Source organism: Carya illinoinensis, chromosome 9, assembly GCF_018687715.1.
Source record: "Carya illinoinensis cultivar Pawnee chromosome 9, C.illinoinensisPawnee_v1, whole genome shotgun sequence".
NCBI lineage: Eukaryota > Viridiplantae > Streptophyta > Magnoliopsida > Fagales > Juglandaceae > Carya > Carya illinoinensis.
The window spans coordinates 29,369,067-29,374,657 of record NC_056760.1 but is presented as its reverse complement, the minus strand read 5'-3'; the positions used below and the strand labels follow the sequence as shown (position 1 = coordinate 29,374,657).

The 5,591-nt window shown below is 38.0% G+C and overlaps 1 non-coding gene across 1 annotated transcript; it reads right to left on the bottom strand.

Annotated features, from left to right (window-relative positions):
* Positions 1–417: 417 nt before the first annotated feature.
* Positions 418–525, bottom strand: LOC122277857. Its single transcript, XR_006229166.1, has one exon. It is a non-coding gene; the product is annotated as a small nucleolar RNA R71 (small nucleolar RNA).
* Positions 526–5,591: the final 5,066 nt, after the last annotated feature.

The following is a 5,591-nucleotide window of genomic DNA, read 5'->3' as shown; positions in this document are numbered from 1 at the left end:
TGATCATTTGTTTGATAATTCTTCTAATTCTGAGAAAATGAGTGAACACGAAGATCAACCCACTAGGACCCTTCAGGATTACCTCCACCCTACACGCACAGCCACACCATCATGCATCATGTTTCCAGCTAATATTCGCCAATTGGATTTTAAAACAGGGATGATACAGTTACTCCCTACTTTTCATGGCTTGGAAAATGAAAATCCATATGTGCACATTAGGGAGTTTGAGGAAGTAGTTGCGACTTTTCATAGTCAAAATGCAACTGATGACATTGTGAGACTTAAGTTCTTTCCTTTCTCTTTGAAAGATAGAGCTAAGAGTTGGCTATACTCATTGAGACCGCGATCTATTGGGTCATGGAATGAGATGACTCAGGTCTTCTTTAATAAATACTTTCCCCAACATAAGACCAATGCTTTAAAAAGGCAAATCTCCACCTTTGTACAAAAGGATAGTGAGACTTTGTATCAGTCTTGGGAGAGATTTAAGGAGCTATTAAGTATGTGTCCTCACCATGGATATGAGAATTGGCGCTTAGTGAGCTATTTTTATGAGGGACTTACACCTAGAGAGCATCAATTTGTGGAGATGATGTGTAATGGTGAGTTCTTACAGAAAGATCCTGATGAGACCATAGAATACCTCAATGAGTTTGCTGAAAAAGCTCACACTTGGACTGGACCTAGTGCTACTGAGAGCACAAATAGGTCACGACCTGCAGGAAACCTAAATGGTGGTGGAATTTACCATCTCAAAGGTTGAGATGCTCACTAGAGAGCTAGAGGCGTTGAAGACTAAGGACTTAAAGCCAACACACGTGGCTAATCATGCAGAGTCTTTTGGACCATGTTTTGTGTGTGGTGGGGTAGATCACCTTGCCCAAGAGTGTCCCACATTGGCTGAGATGAGAGGAATGTATGAGGAACAATGTAATGCCTTAGGTATGTACAAGAAACCTTTTACACATTTCTCTAACACCTATAATCCGGGGTGGCGTAATCACCCCAATTTTAGCTGGAAGTCTGGAAACCAGCCGCCTGCACAACCCCCTAGATCATATCCTACACCATATCATGCACCTTCATCTTCTAGGAGCCCCTTAGAAGATACTTTACATGCTTTTATTGAGGCACAAGGTAAGACTAACCAAAAGTTTGAATCTTTGATTACGCAAGTTGTTGAAGAAAATAAGGAGATAAAAAGCCAAGTGTCCAAATTGATGAGCTCCTTGAGTATGAATGAGCGAGGTAAGTTTCCTTCTCAAGCTCAATCCGTACCCCATGGTCAACACATGGCACAAGAGAATTTGAAGGATGCGAATGCCATTGTGACACGAAGTGGTAAGTCATTACACATCCCAACAACGAACAAATCAGAGGATGTGGAAGAGGATCAAAGCAATAGTGGTGCCGAGCTGCCCAAAGAAGCCGAGGTAATAAAGAGCCCAGTTAAGGTACCATTTCCTCAAGCTTTAAAACTGAATAAGCGAACTTTGGATCCTAACAATGAAATCTTGGAGAATCTCAAGCAGGTAAAAATTAACCTCCCTCTTTTGCATGTTATTAAACAAGTTCCTACTTACGCAAAAGTTCTTAAAGATTTGTGTACAGTCAAGAGGAAGCACCATGTTAAGAAGACAGCATTTCTGACAGAGCAAGTTAGTGCTCTAATTGAGCAGCGGATTCCTCCTAAGTACAAGGATCCTGGTTGCCCAACCATTGCATGCAGCATTGGAAATCATGAGTTTGGGCAAACTTTGCTAGATTTAGGAGCTAGCGTGAATCTAATGCCTTATTCCATTTATTTGTAGCTTGGTTTGGGTGAAATTAAGCCTACTTCTGTCGTGCTTCAGTTGGCTGATTGTTCAGTTAAGAAACCGAGAGGGATAGTTGAGGATGTTTTGATCCAAATTGACAAGTTTTATTATCCTGTTGATTTCTTAATTTTAGACACTCAATCAGTTGTTGAGTCTAACTCTAAAGTTCCTCTCATATTAGGTAGACCTTTCCTTGCTACGGCTAATGCACTTATAAATTGCAGGAATGGGTTGATGAAGTTATCTTCTGGAAACATGACCATGGAGGTCAACATTTTCCATATTGAGAAGCAGCCAACAGATGACGAGTGCCACCAAACGTATATGATTGATGCACTCATAGACAAGGGAGTTCACACAACTCATGATTTTGATCCCCTTGAATATTCCCTTGTGAATTCTGAGTTTAATACATCTGTTAGTGATTCATCTGATGTTATTGATATTTGTGTTGTTTTTGATGAAACTCAGGATTATGGCACACAGGTTTGGCAACAGAAATTTGAGGAGTTGCCTAAGAAATGTGGAAAACAGATTCCTGTAAGTATGAAAGCACCAAGAGTTAAATTGAAATCTTTGCCTAAGTCTAAAGTCTATAAGGTTAAAATGAAAACGTTTCATGATAAAAATATTCTTAGGAAGAGGTTTAAACCTAATGACCGAATATGCTTATATGATTTTGGATCTCACAAGCACAAAGGAAAACTTCGGTTTAGGTGGACTGACCCATTTCTAGTGAAAAATGTTTTTGTAAATGGAGTGGTAGAAATAGAAGATCCTAAGGATGGTTGGATCTTTAAAGTAAATGGTCAACGCCTTAAAATATTAATTGATAGGCAAGTTCCGGAAGTGGAAGACATTCCACTTGTGGATCCAGTCTATCAACCTTGACCACACCACCAAGGTATGTGTTTCTTTATTTATTTCGTTTTGCTTTGTTTTGTTTTTGTTTTTTCTTATTTTCTTTCTTTTCTTTTTTATTTGCTGTTGTTTTCTTTGTTTTTGATTGCAAGATAGTTTCATTTCGTCATTTCAGATTACCATCTTTGGTGTTTAGGGAGCTACCCACGTCACTCATCAGGTGTATTCTACCATTTTCAGTTACTCCCCATTCAATTTTGATTCTTAAACATTGAGGATAATGTTTCATTTAAGTTGGGGGGTGGTGGTGCAAATTCAGTTTTTAAAATGCTTGTTGGAACTCTGTGGCATATTTTCATGTGTCAATTTTTTTTAATTTGCATCACACGTGTATCATTTTCACATGTATAATCATTCTCATTCATAGCCATCTTCGTGAATTCACCAAACTCACCAAATCATTTTTTGCTGAAACATTCACAGAATCCTTAATGCACTTATCCAAGTTTTGTTGTAAGATGGTGGTTTGACACATGTAGCTAGAGAACTCTTTTGCTTAAGTTTTCATGTGAGTTTGGAGAGGATTGAGAGCATACAAATGCAGTAAATTGTGATAAGCGTTCATTGATCTGTTGAATTGGGCACTTCTTTTGAGAATATCATTACATGGTTTGTGGTACAATGGTGGATATACTTGGGATATGACGAAGGTCAACTTAGGATTAACGTTTGAGCCTTTCAAGCCATCCTTTCCATCATAGACCCCTAGTAGCCAACTTTGAGCCAATAAAACACTTGTAGCTTTTTCTTTTCATATGCCCATATCATCCATGCCTCTCCACATTGGAGTATATAACCTATACACAGATTTTCTTACCCTTTTTACTTCCAAGTGTATACTAGGTGTGGAATTTGTATTTTCTTTCTTTAATTTTATCATTTTCAATTAAAATAAAAAGAGAAGAAGAAGACGAAGAAAAAAAAGAGAAGAGTACAAGTTGCAAAGTGTTCAATTGAGTGAGCTCCAACAAAAAGAAAAAAGAAAAAAAAAGAACTTGGTATAGATGGAAAGAATACAAAAGTGGCATGTGTTTGTCCATCAAATTGTTGAAAAAAAAAGGAAGAAGAAGGAAAAACATTATTATTTGATGATCTGAAAAGTTGGAGAGCATATTAAGTGAGAAGTGTGGTCTATTGAGATATTTAATAAAATTCCATTTGTATGTACTTAAAAGTTTTTGAATCCCTTTCATCCTTTTTTTTCATATAACCCCAAAACCAAGCCACATTACAACCTTTTGTGTTGACCATTCTGATCTTAAATAAGCTGTTGGAAAGATTGATGGAAGTCTCATTTGTTAGTGTTCCTATCATAAGATCAATGTTTGCTTGTTGCTTGTACATAATTGCCTAATTTTCCATGAGAGTGTATATACACCCATTGTCAACTCCATAGAGAGAGCCCTTACACGAAACACTATTATACCCATGAGTTATGGAGTTGAACCTCTTGCTTAAGATGTTCTTGATGTTGCATGTGTCAAGGTTAGTGGTACGATGGTTATGGCTTGGAGAACACACACACACTCTGTGAATTGCTATAGGTGGATTGATCTTGATGGGTTATTGGATTCCTTAAATTGTTTTGATATGTGAATCTGGAAAGTGTGACTTGATGGCCTTTATGTGTGATTTTCTTTGGTCTCTTTCGTTGTTTTGACATAAAAATTGCTAGGGACTAGCAAGGAGTAAGTTGGGGGGTGTGATGAGTGTGCGAAAGTGCACTCTATATACCCTATTATTGGACTAAAATGCTAAAATGTGAATAGAAATCATAGGAATTAATGTGTATTCTTAAATTGAATTTCTATTTACGTTGGGATACTCCTAAGCAGTTTTTTTTATGTCTAATTTCAGAGTTTATAAAAGAGCAAGTCAAGTCCAGTCAAATTCAAAAAAGGACATTCATGGGGTTTGAGAGCAATTTGGAAGAAAAGAAAAAGAAAAAAAATCACAAAATAAAACTACAAGAAGTCCAAGTCTGAAATTCGCTAGGAGATAGTCTGGACATACTTTAGTTTTTTGACTGTATCTTTTTACTCATATATCTTATTGATGCGATTCTTGATGCATTGGAACGCTATCTTAAAGGGCTATAACTTTGTCTCTAATAAGGATTTCCAAATTCGAACTCCTGAAGGCTGTACGTGGCTGCCAAAATAAGTCCTAAAATTTAGGTGATTTTTTTATGCGGAAATCAAAAGGACATTAGGGTTTCTTTCTTACCCTATATAAGCATATCTTTAGCACGAAATGGAGAGGAGGAAGAGGCACAAGAGGCAGATCTGAAGAGAGGAGAAAATCACTTCCATGGCCACCGTTCGCTTCAGTTTTCTCTGGAGATTTTTGTTGTCCATTATATTTATGGGTAACTAAATTCTCAAGTAGGGTTAGGAATGAACTTGCACATTAGATGATATTTCTAATTTATTGTTAATTCATGTATTTGATTTTCAATTGCTAAAACTCTTTTGTTTTATCATTCTCAATTCATCGTTGATGTTTTCTTCTCCGAATAATCATAGAATTTATTGTGTTTATGAAACTTCCCCCTCCGGCCGGCGCACCTCCCCACCAAATCTCACCTCCATCCGAGCCGCCGTTTACCGCCGAGAGCCCATCTAAGCCGCATGGTTTTTTTGCATTTCGGCTGCCGTCGCTCCACCTCCGGCCACCATCTTTTTATCACTTCATCACCTACCTCTTGCCGTCCTAACCCACCCATTTCCGGCCCCGATCCATTGCCGGAGCAGCTCCCACGAGCTCAACTCCGATCTGCCATTTTTCCGCTTCCACCGCCACCCACGGCCAAAACTCACTTCCATTAGCTTCATAAACATCTCTAGGTCA